The sequence below is a fragment of the Myotis myotis genome, unplaced genomic scaffold (assembly GCF_014108235.1).
Source record: "Myotis myotis isolate mMyoMyo1 unplaced genomic scaffold, mMyoMyo1.p scaffold_m19_p_7, whole genome shotgun sequence".
NCBI classification, from domain to species: Eukaryota; Metazoa; Chordata; class Mammalia; order Chiroptera; family Vespertilionidae; genus Myotis; species Myotis myotis.
Genome location: NW_023416379.1, coordinates 10,417,918 through 10,441,059, shown reverse-complemented (window position 1 = coordinate 10,441,059; position 23,142 = coordinate 10,417,918). Strand labels below are relative to the sequence as shown.

The window sequence follows — 23,142 nt, the reverse complement described above, 5'->3', positions numbered from 1 at the left end:
CTCTAACCCAGGGGTGGGCAAACTTTTTGACTCGAGGTCCACAATGGGTTCTTAAACTGAACTGGAGGGCCGGAACAAAAGCATGGATGGAGTGTTTGTGTGAACTAATATAAATTCAAAGTAAACATCATTACATAAAAGAGTACGGTCTTTTTTGGATCCGGCCCATGGGCGTAGTTTGCCCACGGCTGCTCTAACCAGTCTCAGCGGTGGAATTGTCTCCATCATGGCCTGCTTACCACATTATCCTGGGCAGACCATTTCTATATTCAGTAAAAACACATGCTTGCCAATAAAAAATATAATTTTCCACATTTTCAGTAGGGATATGGATAGGATTGAGTATGAAGTTAGAGCTTTTTGCTTGCATGAGTTATATTTTAATTAAGAAAGTTGTTCTAAAATTTCACTATGTCAAATATTCCTAGAATAATTAAGCCACGTCCAAGTATTTCTAACAACTTTCATTATAGTTAAACACTTGTTGAAATGAAATTGGCTATGGAATTGGCTATCACATGTAAAGTGATTATTCTTATAGACTATCTCTACCGGTTTGCTTGAGATTTTCTCTTTAGCGGAGCTCAGATATCTTCAGATTGCCAAATAATTGCAGGGTTACTTTCTAGCTCATTGAGATGAAAAATGTATTTGTCTTTCATTTACTTGTATATTTATTTTCCTGGACACCACAAGCGTAAATCAAGAGAAGAGACGTGTAATTTGTATGGTCATAATCAAGGTTTGAGGAATCCCATTATCACCTGTTTCTACAGAGAGCCAAGAAGACAAGTTCTGCCTTCTAAATGAACAGACTGATCTAAGGATCTGAACCCATGATCCTGATTTGTCTGATTTTTTAATTCCCTCTGTCCTGCACAGAGCCAGACACTGACAGCAGGCCACTTACTGTGTCCAGGTATATTGTTGATTTCATTTATTTCACAACTGGAGTCAATTTTTTTTTCTTAAGTACTTAGAAATATACTTTTGTAATTGTGTGGACTTGTTGGTTTCAAGTGTCAGAAACCCAACTCTAACTAGTTCAGACAAAAAGGAAATTTGTTGGAAGGGTAAAAAGTATAAAATCAAAAGAAGAATTGAAATATGAAGATGCAAGATGGACTAGGGTACAGCTGGGCTCAAGGGCAATTGGAACCAGGAACTATTTGGTGTTTCTCCATCTCTCTTATTACAGACCAGCAGAAAATGTGATACTCACCCCATGGCCACCCCCTGAAGTTTCCAGACCTCACTTGTAGCTTCTACTGGTATCACCAGGCAGGAACTGGCTTCTTGCTAGTCAGTTCTGGAAAATCTTGGGTTTAGCTGAGTCAGGCTCCCACTCCTGAACCAATCAGAATGCCAGGAGGAAGTTTCTCAGGGTATAGATCACATGATCCCAGAGACTGGTAAATATCATGAAAGAATAGCTACCCTAAGGAGAGTTCATGACAGTCTATTTTTAGATTTTCTTTTTAAATTTCTGCCCATTATTAGTATTTCCATAATCAATTTTTAAAAGAGCTACTTTTGTGAAAATATCATTTTAAAACTGGAATAATATAACCAAGTTCAGCAAAGAAAATTAAAATTAATTGCAATCTCATCACCCAAATATTTAGATTTTAGCTCATATCCCCCCAGTCTTTTCTATAGACATATATTCTTTCCTATATACTAGTCCAATCTAATAAAGAGGGAATATGCTAATTGACTGACTGTCACACCCTCAAAGATGGTGGCGCCCAAAGCCACAAGATGGCAGTGCCCATTCCCCTTAGCCCTGCCGGGGCAGCAGGCGCAGCAAGGCTGCAAACCTGCTTTTGGAGTCCCCCAGTCCACTCAGAGCCCCCAGCTGCCCAGGGCCAGCCCAAGGCGCAGGCAGGCCTCGGATGGCAACTGCCCAGCTGCCCAGAGCCGCCTGAGGCTTGCACTGCTGGCAGTGGCAGCAGCAGAGGTGTGATGGGAGTGTCACCTTCCCCTAATCGCTGGGTCACCTCCCACCCCGGAGAGCTCCCAGACTGTGAGAGGGGGCAGGCTGGGCTGAGCCCCCCCGTCCAGTGCATGAATTTCTATGAACTGGGCTTCTAGTATAGTATATTACTGAGATCATGTTGAATGTAAATTCTACATTCTGCTGCCCGCTTAAATGTAAAAAGAATACTCTTAGTTAATCACATTTTATATATATGGATCCCTTTAGATCAGGGAATCAATGACACATCAGAAGATCTGTGAACTTCTTGAATTAAAATGAAAAACTCTTGTAGCTATAAGCATTTTAGTGTGTATTTCTCTTGGGAAGGGCTCCATCCATATTTTTACCAGATTTTCAAAGTAGTCTGTGACCAAGAATTATGGCATTCAAGTTTTCAAAGCACTGCCACATAAGTAATAATAGGCTCAGAGCTGCATAATTAATATTCTACTTTCAGCTAGTCTCAAGTGACATAAAGGTTCATGATATGTATCAAACTCTAACTTGCAAATGCATGAATTTGAGTCGCCAATGTTCAAGCCAGACCCTTATTGTGTGGCTGAGCCTCTCCAGTGCCCAGCCCCTCGTCAATCAAGTTCCCTTCTCCCCACAGGACTAACTGTGTGAATGGTCACAATAGCTTGTTTCTGTGAACTGTGGCGGCTTAGCAGCTAGAGGAGGCTAGCAGCTGCCAGGAAGTAAGCAGGGGACGATGGAGAAGAGATTATGAGAGACAATGTATAGGCTCTGAGGATCTTGTATTTTGGATATTGATGGTGAATTACAGAGGCATGGATAGAACTGACCAAAATGACTTAGCAAAACTGAAGCTATTTCACTGCCTGACTTACAACGGCTCCTGGGCACAGGCAGAGCTTGGCACAGTGACTTCAGAGCAAGATCATTCGAATAATTCAAAACCAAAGTGAATTTTTCAGGCAAATTATCAAGTTCACCTACATAAATTGCACGAAATAGCCAACTGTCATTCAATCTCCCCTCCGTTATGGATGGTATACAACTTGAGTGGATTTCCCCTTCAGAGCCCCTTGGATTGTGCCCTGGTTAAACTTACTTGATAGCAGCAAACTTCCCTTTTCACTTTGTGCAGCCTGGTTCTACCTCATAGAAGTCACATTCTCTGCTCCTAGGCACAGGTTTTTTGTTGTCCTTGTTTTTTAAATGTATTTCTTTAATGATTTCAAAAGATGAAGGGAGAGGGAGAGAGAGAGAGAAACATCAAACATGAGTAAGAATCATTGATTAGCTGCCTCCTGTGTGCCCCCCTACTGGGGATCAAGCCCACAACGCGGGCATGTGCCCTTGGCCAGAATCGAAGCTGGGACCCTTCAGTCCGCAGGCCGAGGCTCTATCCACTGAGCCAAACTGGCTAGGTCTAGGTCTAGGCACACGTTTTTATCTTAGTCTTTGTTTTCCCACTCAGAGATGGTGTTCCCCTGGGACACCCCTTAGCGCTGCACAAGCGCTATAAGCACAATGGGAACTCCTGGCTCCGCCTTTGGGTCAGCCCAGGGAACCCCAGGGAACCCAAGCCGCCACGTCAATGGCACGTTCTCAGGTGAAACCAGCATCTCTCCATCTGCTCTGTGTCCTCGATGCCTCCATTCTTTCAGGTCCACTCTCTGATTTGTCTTATTGTTAGGTGTCCCTCACAAATAATCAATTCCCTCAGAAAGGTGAAGATCCATTTCCCCATTACGAAATTCTTTTCAGCTTCTCACGGTGAAACACACTATGTTTCTTACTTTTACTTAGTTATTTTAAGGGGTGCTCCATGGATACTGTACTTAAACATTTAAAAAAAGAGAAAGAAAAAATTGAAGGGGGAAAAATCATTCAATATGGGCATGTTACTCGGAAAGAACCAAGCAGGTAGGTCTAATAAATCAGGCTTTTCCTCTGCTCCGTGGTGTGTGGAATGATTTACTACGTCCATAAAGGAAATTAAAGGACTTCGAGCTCAGAGACACCCAGAGGCCTGAGCTGGGATGGTGCAGACAGAGCTGTTTGAAGACATGGCTCTGAGGCTCAGGGAGTGGACGGTTCGCAGCTGCCCTGAGCCCACGGGTGTCGGTGTTCAAAAGCATGGAGAAGGACCGCTTCTAGGCCTTTTGGCTGAGATCGAGGATAGCATCAAAAGAAGAGCAGTCACCAGCAGCTCCGTCCGCGGCTGGTTAGCGGGACGGAATGTAAAGTCAGCAGGGCAAGGTTGCTGATCAAGCTGCAGACTTCTCAGCCTGCGCGATTTTCAGGGCTTCCTTCCAGCGTAGGGGGCTGCCGTACCTAATACAGCTCAATACTCTTTCATACTGTTTGCACACATCCTTAGGATACTTGAGGGGCGGGGGGCTTCACCAGATAAAGAAAATAACTGCATGAAACAGAATAAAAGTGGTTTCTGAAGAATGTGAACTGATTTGCACATTCTATTGATTCAGAAAATCAGACATACATAGAATCCAGAAAGGAAAATAGAAATCCTAATGGAATAAGAGGCTTCGGCTTACAGGAGAGGTGACCTTTTACTAAGGTGTCCCTAGAAGTCCTATTTAAAGTTTATCATTGAGCTGGAACCAAATATGCCATGTCAGTGGATCCCAAATCAAATTTTCTGCATGTTCCTAGGCGGTGGCTGTGGCCCCGAAGCCAGAGCTGGGTTCTTCCTAAACCAGGAAGAGTTACTTCATATAAAGTAGAGGCCCCAGACTTTTGGAATTTATGGACCAAGAAAAAATTTTAATGGAAACATGGAACCAAAATTAAATTGTCGGGTTTGCTTTTTTTCCCCTTAGTCGAGTAAAAGCAAGAAGAAGGAGACAGAGGAGAAGAAAATGAAAAAGAAAAAGGGGTAGGGGACTATCTACCATCACTATGATTTGGGGGAAAGAATGCACAGTTTAACACCAAAAACACTGAGAACACAGTCTCCAAATTAAAAAGACATGAATTCATGTTTTTGAAAAAAGTCACTCATTTTTATCTTCTCCCAGTCAGGCTTTGGAGAGTAGAGGAGAGTAGAATATGGGCTTTGCCACAGCAACGCACGGGTTCAAATACCAACTCCACCACCTGCTAACTGACCAGGGCAGGCTGTTGCTTCAAGTCCCCAGGACTCTGTGCTCTTCTGTGAGGCAGGGATGCTCACTCAGGGACAGCGTGAGAAAGGTCCCACCCCCAACATGAAGCTGCCCCTCTTTTGGACCACAAACCCCCTCGGCCCAGGTTTTGTGGGATCTTTATCTTCTCACTGTTAGAGAGTCTCATTTAAACGGGATCTCACGTGACTAAAGATGATTCCTGAAGAGATGCTTTGGTGAGGGTGGGGTGTGTGCAGGCTCTGAATTTCCTGGGCCAGTGCTGGAAGCCCCTGACAGCTGCTAGGAAACACATCATTTTGATTTAGAATGAAATTGATTTGTTTGTCGACCATAAAGACGGATGGAATAAGTATAAAAAAAAATAGAGGATCTGGCCATGACTGCTTCTTATATTCGCTAGACCTTTTAGCTATAAGATTTATATCGGAGTGGAACACATGGCTGTGAAATGTAGAGGGAGTTAGGTGTGATCCTCCCCCTCCTGACTTTCCTCCTGCAGACAAACGGCATGCAGAATTTAAAGCGGAACACTAGGGCCCTGGTGTTTGAGAGTCAGATGTTACGGGCAAAATGGCTTAGCCTCCTCACTGGGCTATTCTGAAATGCTGTTCTAAATGTTGGTCTGCTCAGGATTAGAATTGAACCCTGTAGCTACCTCGCTGAAGAGGAAAACAGTGCCAAGAACAAAGGCCCTTCCCAGGTGACCTTGGGGAAAGAAAGCTCCCTGGACCAGCTGTCAAGAGAACTGTGCTCTGAACCATGGCTTTATTGTTCTTCTCTCTTTGTGCCTCAGTTTCCCAATAGGAAGATAAAACTAACCAGCCCTTGCTCTCCGACAAGACTGTGGTAGATAGAGATCAAAGAACGCTAAATTTGGAAAAGTTTATAGCACTAGTACAATTATGATCACAGCGATATTAATGGAATTTCAGCTTCATTCTTTCTTTAAAGGTCAAAAGTTTAAAATAAAAACACACGAAATAAAATAAATGCCTGTCTAGGTATTCAAGGCCTCATGAAAAACTTGGCTTCCAGCCATGGAGTAACCAGATGCCCCCGAGGGTCTCTCGCCCACTGTAACCCCAGGCGACATGGTTCCAGGGTCGCCCCGAATTTCAGGTCTGCAGTGGGGAGCCCCAGGACCCTCTGCAGGACTCCTGTGCTGTCCAGAGCTTTATCTCCCCTTGACCTCTTCTCCCCGGCATTCCTGCCTCTGTGTTCAGGGAGGGTACATGGGGAACAGAGAGGGAACAAAAAGACAGGTTTTACGGCACACAACACGAAAGCTTTGAAAGGAATGCCTGGCTCTGCACCTCACCTGCTCCTTTCTCTCCGGGCTTCCTTCTCCCCTCTTCCTTCATCTCCCCGCTCCCTTCAGGAGCAAACAACTCCCACAAATTCCTCGCATTGTCTCCTGAGGAGTGACTGATATCTTGGTGCTGGCTGACATCCAAAGGGTCTCACCATATCCAAGCAGGTTCATCAAGGCAATTTTTCAAACAAAGGCTGATCCTTCCTTAAGGGGAGTTCAGGTGCCAGCTGTTAAGAGAGTAGCACCTGGGGAAAACAGGGCTGTCACTAACTGCTGTGAGAACAAACCAGTTCTCCAAATGCGGTTGCTCCCACCTAGGGCATTGGTCTCACCCGGCGACTTGTTAGAGATACGAATAGAAATTGGGGGCTTGCAGACCTCTTAAATAAGAAATGTTGAATGGACAGTCCAGCAGCCTGTGCTTGAACAGCCTCCAGGATAGACTGATGGATGCCAACTAAATTGTAAGAGCCACTGACTATTCTAAGGATGAGCAGCGCATCTATTTCAATGAGCAGTTATGTAGCAGCCGGCATAGTGCCTGGTGTATAAATGCTCCTTAAATCAATAAATAGCAAAGGTTCAATAAATGCTCCTTGGATATATATGTAGATGAAGCCCTGAGTGTCCAGCTCTCTGGTGCCTCATGAAGAAGAAGAGGAAACAAAATATAAAACAGAATTTCTGCTCTTGCGACCTGAAACCAGTGACCATGAGAAAGCACTGGGTGAACTTGACACCTCAGCAACAAGTCAACTTAAACATATTTAGCCTGTGTTTTTAATGATGCAGATGAGAAAACAGAGGCGGCACAAGTTGATTGAGGTGTGAGGGAGCAGAGCTGGCCCAGAACCCAGCCTTCCTGGTGCCCTGACCCCCAGGTGTCCTGAGATTTCCCGGCTCCTGGTTCAGGCCTCAGATGTGCAGGGACTCAAAGGACAAAGTCAGTGTGGGCTGGAGGAGGTGGAGGAGGCCAGGCCATGGAAGGGGGAGGCTCAAGCTGGGCTTCTTTTCAGAGCAAGAAAGATCTGGATGAGCAGAGATTTGTGGGATTTTCTTTTCTGGTTTTGGTAACATTCCAAAGCGTGGAGAAAAAACACAGCATGCTTTTATTTGGTGGGCGTAAGTAGTGAAGTATTTGCCCAAAGAAGGAACAGCCAAGCAAGATGCAGGCCAGGTCCCAAGGCCTAGCATGAGATTGTGCCTGGGGTCTTGTGAGCAGAGGCTGGTCAGGTGGCCTGGAAAAGGTGCATGTTCTCCTCCAGCCCAAACGTACCCCTCAAGGGAGGCGAGGCTGAGGTTACTCCTTTCCCATCACCTCGATACTGCTCTCAGTTTTTCTCTTTTCTCTCTTCTTGGGCATGGCTGTCCCTCTTCTCTTGTCCACCCTTCTTGGTAAATTCAGAACCGACAACAAAGTCTGATGATTTCTTTGAATCAGAGTTTCCCCCACCCACATGTTTGTGTCACTGCCAGCAAAAGGTCCTCTAAGTAGTCATAACCTCGGAGGACTTGTAGGGTGGACGAAGGAGAGTAGGAGGTGTAAAAAAGCCAAGCAAAACTTTGACAATTTCCCTTCAAAGAAAGTAGGCTGGACAGGGGAAGTACAAAGGAAAGAATGGTAAATTCACCAATTTTGAAAAGAATGACTCATCTTCAACCTACAGCATTTTGGAAGCAGTAAAGCTCAGAAGTGACTGTTTTTACTTTTATTAAATGTATGGGGATGATCTTGGTTAGTATGGTCATGTAGGTTTCAAGTGTACATTACCATGATACATGACCTGTATATTGCATTGTGTAACCACCACCCAAAGTCAAACAATCTTCCATCACCACATACTTTCCCCCTTTACCCTCTACCATCTCCTACCCCCTTGCCTCTGCTAACCACCATGCTGTTGTCTGTATCTCTGAGTTTCAGTTTTATATCCCACATATGAGTGAAATCATATGGTTCTTAGCTTTTTCTGACTGGTTTATTTCACTTAGCATAATATTCTCAAGGTCCATCCAAGTTGTCACAAATAGCAGTATATCATCCTTTCTTACGGCTGAGTAGTATTCCATAGTATATATGTACCGTATCTTCTTTTCCAGTCCTTTATCGAAGGACACTTTGGTTGTCACCATATCAAATGCTGCAATGAACATAGGGGTGCATATATCTTTGCAAATAAATGTTTTTTAGCTTTTTTGGCTAGATACCCAGAAGAGGGATTTCTGGGTCATATGATACTCTATTCTTAATTTTTTGAGGAACAATCAGTCTGTTTTCCACAGTGGCTGTACCTGTTTACATGTCCACAAGCAGTGAATGAGAGTTCCTTTTTTTTCCACAACATCTCCAACACCTGTCTTGTTGATAATAACAATTCTAGCAGGTCTGGGGTAGTATCTCATTATAGTTTTGATTTGCATTCCCCTAATAGCTAGTGAAGCTTAACATCTTTTCATATATCTGATGGTCATTTGTATATCTTCTTGGGAGAGGTGACTGTTCAAGTCTCCTGCCCATTTTTTAATTGGATTGTTTGTTTGTTTGGTGTTGAGTTGTATGAGTTCTTTATATATTTTGGATATTGACCCTTGTCTGAGCTGTTATTTACAAATAACATCTCCCATTCTATTGGTTGCCTTTTTGTTTTGTTGTTGGTTTCTTTTGCTGTGCGGAAGCTTTGCAGTTTGATATAGTCGCACTCATTTATTTTTGCCTTTACTTCCTTTGTCTTTAGAGTCAAATTCATAAAAATCTTCTCTAAAACCGAGGTCCATGAGTTTAGTGCCTATGTTTTTTTCTATGTGATTTCTTGTTTCAGATCTTATATTTAGGTCTTTGGTCTACTTTGAATTAATTTCTGTACATGGGGACAAACTATAATCTAGTTTCACTCTTTTGCATGTGGCTTTCCAATTCTCCCAGCACCATTTATTGAATTTCTTTTCTCCATTGTGTGTTCTTGGCTCCTTTTCAAAAATTATTTGTCCATATACCGTGGTTTATTTCTGGCTCTCAATTCTGTTCCATTGGTCTGTGTCTGTTCTTCTGCCAATACCATGCTGTTCTGATTATTGTAGCTTTGTAGTATATATAATTTGAAGACAAATCATGTGATACCTCTGGCCTCATTCTTTTTTCTCAGGATTCCAGATCTTTAGTGGTCCCGTACAAATCTGGTGGGGGTTTTTTGTCTTGTTTCTTTAAAAAATGACATTGGGATTTTTATAGGGGTTGCATTAAATCTGTGCATTGCTTTTTGGGGGGTAATATGGCCATTTTAACTATGTCGATTCTTCCAATCCATGAACATGCAATATATTTCCATTTCATTGTATCATTTTCAAATTCTTTTAATAAATGGTTTGTAGTTTTCAGTATATAGGTCCTTCACATTTTTTATTAAGTTTATTTCTAGGTAATTTTATTTTGGGTGTTGCAATTGCAAAAGGAATTTGGTGGTTTGTTTGTTTTTCATTTCTTTTTCTGAAGTTTCATTGTTAGTATACAGGAAAGCAGGGTTTTTTTGCACATTGATTTTATATCTTGCAACTTTATTTATTATTTATAATTGCTTTTTATGGAGTCTTTAGGACTTTTTATATACAGAATCATTTCATCTGCAAAAACTGTTACTTTTACTTCTTCCTTCCCAATTTGGATGCCTTTTTGTTCCTTTCTCTTGCCAGATTGCTCTGGCCAGGACTTCCAGAAGTGTTGAATAAGAGTGGTGAAAGTGGGCATCCTTATTTTGTTCCTGATTATAGGGGGAAAGATTTCAGTTTTCACCATTGAATATGATATTGACTGAGGGTTTGTCATATATAACCTTTACTATGCTAATGTATTTTCCTTCTGTACCCATTTTATCAAGTGTTTTGGTCATAATTGGGTGTTGTATCTTATCAAATGCTTTTTCTACATCTACTGATGAGATCATATGATTTTATCCTTTGTTTTGTTAATGTGGTCTATTACATTGATTGATTTGTGTATAAGTGGCATTTATCATGGAACCTCCAGCAGTAAAATCTGACACACCACATGAATGAATGAAAAGAGGAAAAGAAAGTGCAGGTAGAACTTTTCAAGACCCTGAAGTGTAAAACACCCATAAATGAATTGATGATTGTCTTTCAACAGTATTATAGTTTGGTAAGCTCTAGGGAATTCACCTAATTGTTAATAAGTGGCTTTATTAGAATCTTTGTTAAACTAAACATAAAGACTGTATGTTTGGCTACTGAAGTGATAACCTAAACTATTCTGCAAAAGAAAAGGTTAACTGAAGTTGGGATTAACTACAAATCATCTAGAATTTCTGCTGATCTTACTTGTTAAAAATCAGCTGCTTCATCCCAGATTTATGTCTACATGGAAAAATAGGGAATGTAGAAGTGATTTTCTGTGAAACTGGAAATCTAAATATCCTTAACAGTTAAGCAGTTATATACTTAAGTTGAAAACCACTATTTCTTTTTTTTAAAAAAAAAAATATTTTTATTGATTTCAGAGAGGAGGGAAGAGGGAGAGAGAGAGAGAGAGAAACATCAATGATGAGAGAGAATCATTGATCGGCTGCCTACTGCATGCCCCACTCTGAAGATCAAGCCTGCAACCTGGGCATGTGCCCTGGCCAGAAATCAAACCATAACCTCCTTTTTCATAGGTTGACGCTCAACCACTGAGCCACACCGGCAAGGCCCACTATTTATTTTATCTAATTTTTTTAAAAATATATCTTTATTGATTTCAGAGAGGAAGGGAGAGGGATAGAGAGTTCGAAACATCGATGATGAGTGAGAAACATCGATCAGCTGCCTCCTGCACACCCTCTCCTGGGGATGTGCCCACAACCGAGGTACATGCCCTTGACTGGAATCAAACCTGGGACCCTTCAGTCTGCAGGATGACGCTCTATCCACTGAGCCAAACCGGTTAGGGCAATTTTATCTAATTTTTTAAAGGTCAGCTCACTCTGCCCTTTTGTGTACTTTTTGAGCAGTTCCTGGAAAGAGGTCAACATCCCAGTGATGTAACTGCCATGGGGCTGGTGTGTAGATTAGCACCCCTGATTCAAGTAATCTGAAACAAACCTTAACGCCACCCAGAGCTCAGGAAGCCTAATTTTCAGCCTGAAAAATGACCTGCAGTTACATATCTCTCTTCTTTGAGTAGCTAAATCAGTTACTCAGTGGCCTAGCACTTTATATATATACTAGAGGCCTGGTGCATGAAATCTGTGCACTCAGAGGGGGATCCCTCAGCCCGGCCTGTACCCTCTCGTAGTCTGGGAGCCCTCAGGGGATGTCCAACTGACGGCTTAGGCCCGCTCCTAAGCCATCAGTCAGACATCCTTAGCGCTGCCGTGGCCGGAGAGGCTCCTGCCACTGCTGCTGCGCTTGCCAGCTGTGAGCCTGGCTTCTAGCTGAGCAGCGCTCCCCCTGTGAGAGCACACTGACCACCAGGGGACAACTCCTGCATTAAACATCTGCCCCCTGTTGGTCAGTGTGCATCATAGCAACTGGTTGTTCTGCCATTTAGTCGATTTTCATATTAGCCTTTTATTATATAGAATATAGGATATGTTTACATTTATTTTCATACATATATGTATATGTGCACATTATATGTACATATGCATACATATATGTATATTTCTATGTATGCCTATATATTTATATGTATACACACATATATATATTCAAATGTACATAATTTTTAAATAACATATTAAGTAGACATCCTCAAGCAAAACTCTTAGTGAAGAATCTAAGTGTTTTGTTGAGCTTCATCTATCAAAGCTGGTTGCTAAGAGATTTAAAAGGAAGTTGAACATTAACTCTACAGGTACCAGATTGCCTACATCCCCATTAGTTAAGGAAGAGTTGGGGTCTGGGGAGTCAATAAATTCAACATTACCAATCACTGTCACCATATAAAGAAGAGGGTACCATACAGGAAGGCTACTGAGACTTAGTTTGATATCATACATCATTGGAAATTATTTGGAGTTTTAAGTCAACATAGGAAAAAAGAATTTGTTCTGAAATTTATTGAATCATCTTGGAGCAAGTGTCAGTGACCATATGCTTGGAAATGTTTTGTGAGATTATAAAATTTCCTATTGTTCCTAGGTAGGCTTAGTGTAGTTAATAACGGTGGGTGCCAGCTGTCTATTGATGTATATTTATAAAGCATCAAGAGCAGACTGGCTGGTGCCTTGAGTGGAGACTCTGGCTTTCAATATTGAGGGGTTTAAAGCATGCTGGGGTAGGACTATGTGGTTTTCCCTCCATGCTTAAAGTTGTGCACTAGTCCCATCTCCCTGCACATCTTCACCTCTGCCTACACCTTCAGGAAAGGGACACTTTCATTATCCATTCAACTCTCCATTAAGCATAAGACAATGACCAGGCTTCAGGACCCGCCAGGACACTGCCTCTCCTATCTCCCTTCCATGGCCGTGACAACCCTCAATAGTGCTCAACCAACCAAATAGTGGCATGGTAAGTAAGAGAGGGAGCATCCAAGACAGACTCTCAGCTGTAAGGAAGCACTAATCATTGAGCTTTTAGGAACTAAACACGTTCAAATGAAAGTTCAAAAGAGAGTCCTAGGATTTCTAACCAGTATGTATTCAGCTGTGTGCTGTTTAGCTCTGGATCTCAGTTATCCATGTGTCTTTGCCCATCTTCAGTGTGAAGAGCTCAGGATTACAAATAATAAACCCCCACTGACCCCAAATGATTGAGGGAAGAAGCATACTGTGAATTCATTTCAATAGTTATCTACTCATCTCTGTCGGTCTCATAATTTGTGTTCATGTCTGGTTTCTCCAACTATCCTATGAACACCTTCTAGGGCATGTTTCCTCATTGCCCTTCTCAGTGCCTAACGTTAGGAGACGTTCAATAAATGTGTAGTAAAGGAATGTTTATTTTTCACATTTTACAGAAATATAATGCATCTTAAAAATTTCAAACTATTATTTTATCTTTGCTTATTCAAGTTATTTCAAGGAAGTAAGATATTCTCTATATAGTTATTCATGTGAAAACTTTTTATTCTATGGCAATTATTTGTGTTAGATGCTGGTAAGTTTTTAAAAAGCAACAAAACTCTTAAGAGCTCTGCATCCAGACATGATAATAACTAGCATTTTCCCATGTTTTCAATATGCCATATCTCATTGAGTCCTCACAGCAATTCTGAGGGAAAGACATTAGTCATTCTGCACATGTGCCCATCGAGGCTCAAGAGGTAAAGCAAATGATCTGGGTTCACATTACTTAGAGAGAAGCAGAATTGGGATCTGAATCAAGACCTTCTGATTCTTAATCCCACCATTATCCCTTCTAATTTAACACCCTTAAGTACAGACACCAATATTAGAGTAAGGGAGTTGACTAAAATCAATTTTCATCTCAAAGAACATTGTGGAAGCTGCTTTCTAACAGTAAATCCCATATGTGGATATGTCCACTCACTGTTTCTCTTTTCTCCTCTTCTATTCTCATCTCTTCCCTCTTCTCCTCCCCTCCCCTCTCCTATGTCCTTCAACCATCAGCACACGTCTCTGACACACACACCAATCAGTAGACCACCGAAAAAAATACTCTTGAAAAAAACCCACAAAAAACTATAGCTGTCTATAGTCCAAAACCATTCATGATAAATGACAGTTTCCTTGTGAAGGTAATATTGAAACACACTCATTTTAAAGTATAATTATAGAATTTGCAATGAGTTTTTTTTTAAATAATATTGATGGCCTGAAAGTGCGCTTGAGAAAGTGACTTGATATCATTTTACAGGACTGAACTGGATTCAAGGCAATGTTCCTGATGTTGGTTCCCATTTGTTAACCAAGCTACAATGGTTGGGGAGAGTGAGGTTGGACTTGGGCCTGGGGTCTCTGGGACACTCACTCTAGAGGACAGACACATTCTTGCATTTCTCCTTCTACCCAGTGTGAGTCAAACTTCTTTGACCACATCTGCCAGGTCGTAAAAGCTTTGGTGCTCTGTTATTTGAAAGGAAATGCTTGTTATTATTATTATTATTATTATTATTATTATTATTCTCAGATTAGTCACCAAGGAACAGAAATAACAGTTCCTGAGCCAAATGTTTATTTAATTGAGAGTAAGAAAATTCAAATCCCAGAGAAGAAGAGAAATCTTGATCTTGCCAAGGGGATGGGCAGTGTCTCCAAAAAATAAGATGTTGCAATTCTTACATCACAGATTAAAGTAGAATCTTTTCTTTTTAATTTCCCAAGCTCTACCCTAAGTCACCATTAGTCTAATTGTAGCTGATCTAGCCAATGGATCTCATTCTGCATTTTATACATTCGGCAGTAAATTTATTTTTAAGTGATCCTCAAGAGACCCCTAACCTTCAGCAACCTTGATAGTTAGAGAAGTGGGAACATGGAAATGGGTTATCTCTAGTTCTATTTGACTAAAATGTCATTGGAAACATGGGCCCAGTTGGTTTCCTGTGTGAGACCCAGAAATCCATTCTTGGTAGGGAAATAGAATACACAGGAAAACTAAAAGATCCAATAGTGTCTGTTCCAAACAAGTAACAATCCAGTTAGGGAGCTGAGATTTAAACAGAAGAAAAATAAAATAAAATAAGGATCAAGTGACAAGAAAGCCAACAAAATGAAAAATGATCCAGAACAGCTGCCATATGTTCAGGAAAGAGAGAAAAGACCATTGCACCCTACAAAAAAAAAAAAACTATGTCAATGTTAGCAGCTTTAATCATAGCCACATAGTTCACCCCTGTGCAGAGTATAGGTTTTGCTAAAGAGCTGTGAGAACATCATGTATTGTTTACATTGCGGTGAGACCTAGGTTTTGAGTTCAATCCACTAAGCTGAACCTGCGCTTGAGCTACGAGGGACACTATATCACTATATACTATTGCTTTACTACTGCTACTAACCATAGAAATTGCTAAATTAGTTACCTGATCCTCCTTCATTCCTAGCTAGCATCCCCAAAAGACACCCCCCCCCCCATATTTTCATTTTAGCACGCTTGTTCTTCTTTACATGTCATGAGAGAAAGAAGCAAAAGTTTTTCCTGTGTCCTGTTTTAGTGACAGAAGGTAAAATAGGCAGTTTCCACAAGGTTGGTTGGCAACGCGCCAGGTGGTTCCTGTGAGGGCAGGCCCTGCTCCAGGAAGGAGCAGAGGGAAGCTTCCTGGCCTCCCTACAGCCATGATGGTCTTTGCGGGCCACTCCCATGATACTGCTCAGGCCTCCAATACTGCAGGTTCTTGACCCACTTTACTCTCCCAGACCATCCCTTGCGTCTCCTGTAGTTTAGATGAATGCGTTTATTTTTAAGACCCTGAGCCTGAAACATGATGGGCTGCCTTCTATAAAGCAGAAATTTGGGTTAAACAGGGCCCATCCAGAGAGAAATGCATGACTTTAATAACTAAAAATCATGGGCAGTTGGTTGCAAATGCTAACATATTAGGATGTTTTCAAGTAACTTCAAGGCATTTCTCCGTTGGAAGACTGACTACCTTGGCTATGTATTAGGTCCAATTGCAAGTAAAAAATACTCTTGAAAAAAAAGCACTAAAAACTACAGCTGTCCATAGTCCAAAACCATGGAAACCAGCTCTCCCTGCAAACAATGAGCCTGCTTCCAGCCAAGGCAGCAAGAGAGTCTCATTTCTCATGATTTTCTTCCAAATCCCAAACAGCAAATGCCTTTAAAATGCACAAAAGAGCAAGGAGCCTACTGAATTGGCAATTATTCCTATTCCTTTTTAGTAAAGGAGAGAAAGGCATAAAAAAAAATCGGTGTTTTGCTACTTTGGGGCTTCCAAAGACAAGATGGCCTTGGGACAAGTTAACCTTCAGCATGGAGAAATGGTTGGAGCTGCAGAGGGAGAGTGATTTTGCATTTTCATCGCCAAGGTATGTTTTCTTTTTCGGCAAAGGCCTTGTTCCAGGGGGAAACTGAAATGTACTTGCTCCAGAATGAATCCCAGAGAAACCACACTGCTTTTCAGCGTGGTTATAGTCAGCACATAGTTTCCCGTTATAAACCACCCTCCCCCTCATTCTCCAACCCCAGCTAGTCCACAATCTGATTTCCAAACACACCCTTGCAGCAAATAGCGAGAGGCCATATAAGTTGGAATTTTAAATATGCACCCAAGTAGGTAATGTTATCAGTGTCATCCTCTGAGGCCTGACCTGTTCCCCCAGAGGCTGAGCCAAGCAAAACTGGGGGACAGCTGAGGCTGATGCAGGTGGAGGCTGCCCACCACCTGGCCTCCGCATGTCCCTAGGCCCAAGCCTGTTTCTATCAAAGAGGAAGACTTTCTCCAGAAGCTCCAGCAAAGACTGCCTTTCTGGCTTAATTCACCAAGATTCAGTTCAATGCCCATGAAATTGAATTAGATGTCCATGGCTGCAAGGGAAGCTGGGAAACCCAGCCTTTTCAGTATTTGACAGAGGTGGGCTCTGCGGACAAGGATATCAATGAAGGGTGGCTATTGGTTACAATCAAAACTGCTCCACATCATGGCACGATTGCTCAGGCACAAAAACAAACAAGAGCAAATGGTAGCTTTACGGATGTTGGATCTATATATTTATACTTCAACCAGAAGTGTGTAAAGATTGTGGAGCCAGACCAGATGCCATAATTTGATTCCATCTCAAAGTAGCACATTTTGCGTTCATAAAAAGATTCAAACTCTGCCAACTACCTCCTGGCTTTGGTGTAGGTTATCAAATGAGAATGTATGCAATCATACCAAATTCTTTACAGAAGTAAGATGTTCTTTATCTGCTATCATTGATCCCAAGAAATATTTTAAAAGCATGGGTGTCTGGGCTTGCCAGAGAAGGACCCAGTTTATTCCTATTATTTTCACCCTAATTATGAATAGCCCTTCTTTCATTCTCCAAAGTGCTCTGGCTTGGGCGATAAATTATAAATGGCCACCCTACTAACGAACTTCAAATTTCTAGATTATACATTTCAATGCATGCCCAGCCCCCCAGCTTAGGGTTGAAGGGTTGAAGAAAGAAAAACTAAAAGGAGAACATTGTAGGGTTAGGGAATCGGAGCATAAAAAGATTAAACAGAGGGGAAAATAGTCCTTTAAAACAATAAAAGCTCAGGCCTCACATTAGGAAGAACAAAACTGAATGCCATTCCTGCAGGTATTGTCTTTCTTGGCTCAGAGGGCTGAAGGGCCAGGAGCATTTCACAAGGGCCCTGTGAATGGATGGCTTGTTTCCCTCCAAAGAGCTTACAGCTGGACACCAGTAGTGGGAATAGTAGTCTTGTTTCTCAGGCAGGCTTCCAGGGCCTCCAAGTGTTACAAGCCCTTCATAGAGCAGCAGATTTTAAAGGTGAATTGAAACTATTTTAAGATCCCTCTAGGGCAGTGGATGGACAGAATGACGGATTGTTACTACGGAGTAGTTGTTTTCGTTTCTGGCCCAACTGTGCACACAGCACCGTGTTCGTGACTGCGCCATTTGTTCTCTCTGCAAACAAGATGCGTTGTATGAAATGTGCAAAGAAGGGAAGGTGGGAACCAGATTACAGGTTCTTCTAAATAAAACAGAAAAATATTGACCAGGCCATAAAAAGACTAGGCAAGCCCGAGTGGAACCTTGTGTGGATATTACCTTTACAATCCAGTTAGGAGATGGGGGAGTGACATGGGTGTGAAATTATCCTTTTAGGAGTTTCATTCAATAAGTCAAAACTGAGATTTCTTTGGATTGCACCGACGTCACCAAATTCTTTGGCCAAAATATTAATAAATTTTAGCATAGCTCAGTGGTTAAGAGTACCTCAATTCAAATCCCAGCTTCACGGGTTAACAGAAACTGTCAGCAAGTTTCTTCCCCTCTTTGTATCTCAGTTTCGTCATCTGTAAAATGGGGATAATTGTCTCACTTAGCTCATAAGGTTGTTGAGATGAGGTGATGAGTGAAATGCTTGAAATAGTGCTTGTTAATGTCAGTTGTGGTGGCCGTCATCATTATTAAAAAGTGCAATTGCAAGGTTTTATTGTAATCTCTTAAATGTACAACTTGCTATGCTCAACTTGAAGAGCCAGGAAAATTTTTTTTTTCCCCAGACACAAGCCAGTGCTATTTTGATAAGGGTCCCAGTTTCCTCAGTTAAGTAGGCCTGGGAGAAGGTTTGTGGGCGATTAGAGCTATTATAGTCACAGGATGGAATAGCTTTAGAGAGCTCCTGTCCTGCCCTGGTCTCAAAACACTAAGAGAAGGAAGATAAGAAATCGCTATCAATTAGAGAGAGCTCCCAAAAGCTGGGAAATGAGGACTTAAATGTTTTCATTCTAAAAACAACATTGAAGCATTTGCCTGCACAAAGCACCTTCCCAGGACCTCTCTGTGCAACAACGATGTATATATTGCTCAAGGAGTTCATTCTTTCATTCATTCATTCGCTCATTAATTCCACAAATTTGGGGTATTTTTATGAGCCAAGAATTGTTTAGGGGCTGGGGTTAAAATGACAAATTCAACAAGCTCGTAAATTCAAGAGCCTCTCAGAGTATGGAATACAGGATGCTGACCAGTAACAATCCTGAGGTTGGAGCTAGATAACTAGCAGCTCAGGGGAACTCAGGGGGCACAGGGGAAGGGTGCCAAACTCCATCACTTGATGCGCGAAAAGTCACTCACTCTCAGGTTCTGGCACAGCCAGAAACTATGAAGGGGTTTCAAAGTGGTAATTCCTGATTTGATGTCAGATTGAAAAGAGCAGGAAAATCTCAGAAGCAATTTAGCATGAGCAGCAAGGGGAGAAAATGGCCAACGACATTGGAAGAGGCAGGATTGCTTTGCAATCCATAGAAATGTCTGGTAATTTATAGAGATTTAACTCGAATATTGTCCAGGATAATAATTATTTCACTGCTTTTTAATCTGGAAACCCTCCATGCAATGTTCATTGGCATTTTCTGGTTATATAGTCACTCAAAAATGGAATACGTGATACACACCGGCTCTTTGCTGACCAGCCAAATCAGGGTTTCTGTTGTCTTTTGAAAGATAAGGGATCTTAAACTGAGTACTTAAGTGGCTTGAGCTGCTTAGCCCTGGGGCTAGGTTAAGCAGGTGGGTGTGACTCCAAGCCTTGGTTTTTCCACTGCCCAACTGGGGCTCAGTTCCCAGAAGATTAATGGAGCCCAGCCAGGACATTGTGGGAGAAAAACTAAGAGCACATTGTTACATTCAGAGTGATAGTAATATGTTTAAAGTTAGGTCGTATTAGAAAACTGGCAATGCTAGGTGTCCCTAGCGGCAATCAAGCCTGGATGACGGATTCGGGCAAATTAAATTCATTAGTGATAGCCTGATAAGCTCAGAAACAAAGCATTCATTCACTGGGAGGAATTGAACTGGCTCAATCAATTGAACTTGCTCAACCAATTGAACTACTTGTGACTTCTCTCTTCCTGAGATTTGCCCAGGGATTTAGGCAAATGAGCTCTGGACATTCATAAAATCTCCATCTCCCTTCAAATGCAGGCTGACACTTGTCTACTTCTTCCAACCCAGTTCTTCTCATTCTAATCTCTTGGTTCTTTGATTGGTTTTGCTCTTCCATTTCTAGGACTTCCTTCACCATCACCCCATTCTAGGTTAGTTAAGATTTATGTCCAAATCCAAGTAACAGAAAACTGTACCAAACAATGATGTCAACAAAACAGGAGGTTTAATTTTCCTTATTGGCAGTGCTAACACTGGTGGAGAAGTTCAGGGAGGTAAGGCTGAGATCTCTAACAGTTTTTGCTGAAATCTTGTTATCATACCTACTAGAGGCCCAGTGCATGACATTTGTGCTTTGGGGGGGGGGGGGGAGTCCCTCAGCCCAGCCTGCATCCTCTCGCAGTCTGGGACCCCTGGGGGATGTCCACCTGCCGGCTTAGTGCTGCCACTGAGGCGGGAGAGGCTCCTGCCACCGCCACGGCACTCGCCAGCCATAAGCCCTGCTTCTGGCTGAGTGGCACTCCCCCTGTGGGAGTGCACTGACCACCAGGGGGCAGCTCCTGTGTTGAGCATCTGCCCCCTGGTGGTCAGTGTGCATCACAGCTACCAGTTGTTCAGCCATTCAGTTAATTTGCATATAGCCCTGATTAGCCAATGAAAATGGTATCGCCGTACGCCAATTACCATTTTTCTCTTTTATTAGTGTAGATTATTATTATTATTATTATTATTATTGATATTCCAGGCAGAGAGAGCTGGAAGCACCAAGAGGAAGAGAAGATATTTGTATTTGGAAAACAAAACTTGTCCAAAAGTCTCCAATAGATTTCTCCTTATGTCTCATTGATCAAAGCTGAGTTTCAAGCATCCCTAATGGATAGAGAGGCTGGGAAGTGAAAATTTTCAACTGGGCATGGGGCTGCCTCACTCAGTAAGAAAGACCTTCGTGGAAACTAGCATCAAGCCAAAATAGCTACAAAAACAAAACAAAACAAAACCTACCAACAGAAATCACAACTGTGTGCTGGAAGAATGCACTTCCTTGCAGAGCATTGGAGTTTTTCTTCCACTCACCACGCATGCCCTAAGGCCTACTGTGTGCCAGGCACTGTGCCAGGGTCCTTGCAAAAGCAGTGACCCTTGAGGAGCTTGCAGCCCAGTGGGAGATGCACACATTCACAAGTAATCACAATATTCCTGGGTTCTGACTTACAATGAGATGCTTTGCAATCCATAGAAATGTCGGGTAATTTATAGAGATTTAACTCAAAATTTCTTCTTTCACAAAAAATTAAGAAAGGGCTGAGCTATGTTAGAGCAGGCTGACAATGTCAGTTGTTTATTTGGTAGTCAGATTATCACGAATAGTAGATAAATCATCTATGGAAAACATGAGTACGGAAAATGTTTACTTATAGAATAAGCATCTGAATTTACTAGCAATGCCTGACCCCATCCCATCTTCCTTCAACTGCTGCTGGGCTGTTCCCCACGCTCTTCGTTCCTGGAGTGTTTGCACTGAGGATTCGGTATTCTTCCCACTCGCACGTTCACCTTGGTGGTATCTTTCAACGAGGTGAACTGCCAGGCCAATGTCAGAATCCCCTTGCCTTTCTCAGTGCAAAACTTGTACTGACTCCGGTCATTATTGTTTTCACTGCTTTTTAATCTGGAAACCCCCCATGCAATGTTCATGGGCATTTTCTGGTTATAGAGTCACTCAAAAATGTAAAGAAAAAAATGTAAAAACCCTCAAGAAACAGACATTCACGGAGCAGAGGCTCAGGCTCCTGACCAGGCCAGCAACATTGTCATGAGAGGCCCTGGAAATGGATCCAGGCCAGGCGGTCGCCCTGCTATGCTGGTCAGTCTTTGTCTCCAAGGTGGCTTCCTCACCCTGCACCAGGAAGCTAAGAAGAGACCATAAAACCTTTGCCGTTTAAATTATATGGCCCTTAAGTGTGTGTGTGTGTGTGTGTGTGTGTGTGTGTGTGTGTGTGTCTTTATGTGTGTATGTGCATGTCCATGTGTTTATTTGAAATTTTTAAAAAATACTTTAAAAAGGAAACACTGGTGTGATTATTTCCATAGGGATAAACAGTGCTATGGGAACCCGAAGGAGGTATGTTCAGTTTGAGGGGTCAGCCAGGGTCCCTCAGGGACATGACATCTAGGCTAACACTTGAGGGATTTTCAACTGCCTTTCTTAGACCCCCCACCTACCTCCTGTTTCTGCAGCCTCGTCCTGGAGACGGCACTGAGCCTCCTTGATGGAGACCTGGGCAGAATGCCGGCCTCCCGTGTAACAGATCTTCTCTCAGGACAGTTCATTCCACTTGGTGTTGACGCTTCAGCCTGAAGTTCAGGTAGTGACCTTTCTGAGCCCTCCCAGGGCTGGGTCTTCCCTGAGGAATTGTGAGATTCCATCTTTCCATCTGAAAGACTAAGATTTTTTTTCCTTCTGTACTGGCATGGCCTCAACTCATTATCAAGATTTCCATGACAGCTTTTAAATGTCAGTTTTGTGAGTTTCAATACAAAACATTTGAAAACAGTTTTCTGTTTGGCTTATCTACCGTGGTTCGAAATTAGTTTGGTATTTTTACTGTTTTCAACCATGTTAACTTTAGAAGGCCTCGCTGCGGATTTCTTTTCATGTTATCCTACGTATTTCAAAGGGTTTAAATATAGGCTCGAGCTATGATCTAAAGATTGTTTGAAAAGCAAACACATTCCTGGTTCCAGCACTGCAACCACCGATGTAGTCAGACCAAGGCCCTGGACTCAGCGCAGGGAGGCTAGGAAGTGAGGCCATGAGGGGGTCTGAGAGGCCCCAGAGTTGCAAAGAATTGAAGGATTCTTCAAGAATCTTTTAATTCTTGCCCAGCTGGTGTAGCTCAGTGGTTGAGCATTGACCTATGAACCAGGAGGTCAAGATTCGATTCCCTGTTGGGGCACATACCCGGGTTGTGGGCTTGATCCCCAGTGTGGGGCGTGCAGAAGGCAGCTGATCAACAATTCTCTCTCACCATGGATGTTTCTATCTCTCTCTCCTCTCCCTTCCTCTCTGAAATCAATAAAAATATTTTTTTTTAAAAAAAGAAGAATCTTTTAATTCCTCACTGCACATCCTGCTAACCGATTTTACTTACCTTACCCCAGGCTCTCCCTGTTTGCAATAAGCAGCCATGGTCCTGGGACCATTGT

The 23,142-nt window shown here is 42.3% G+C and overlaps 1 long non-coding RNA gene across 1 annotated transcript; it reads right to left on the bottom strand.

Annotated features, from left to right (window-relative positions):
• Positions 1 to 1,321: 1,321 nt before the first annotated feature.
• LOC118660577 lies at positions 1,322 to 22,242 on the bottom strand. Its single transcript, XR_004968978.1, has 3 exons — positions 22,159 to 22,242; positions 3,057 to 3,171; positions 1,322 to 1,348 (listed from the first exon to the last, which is right to left on the bottom strand). It is a non-coding gene; the product is annotated as an uncharacterized LOC118660577 (long non-coding RNA).
• Between the last annotated feature and the right edge of the window lie 900 nt (positions 22,243 to 23,142).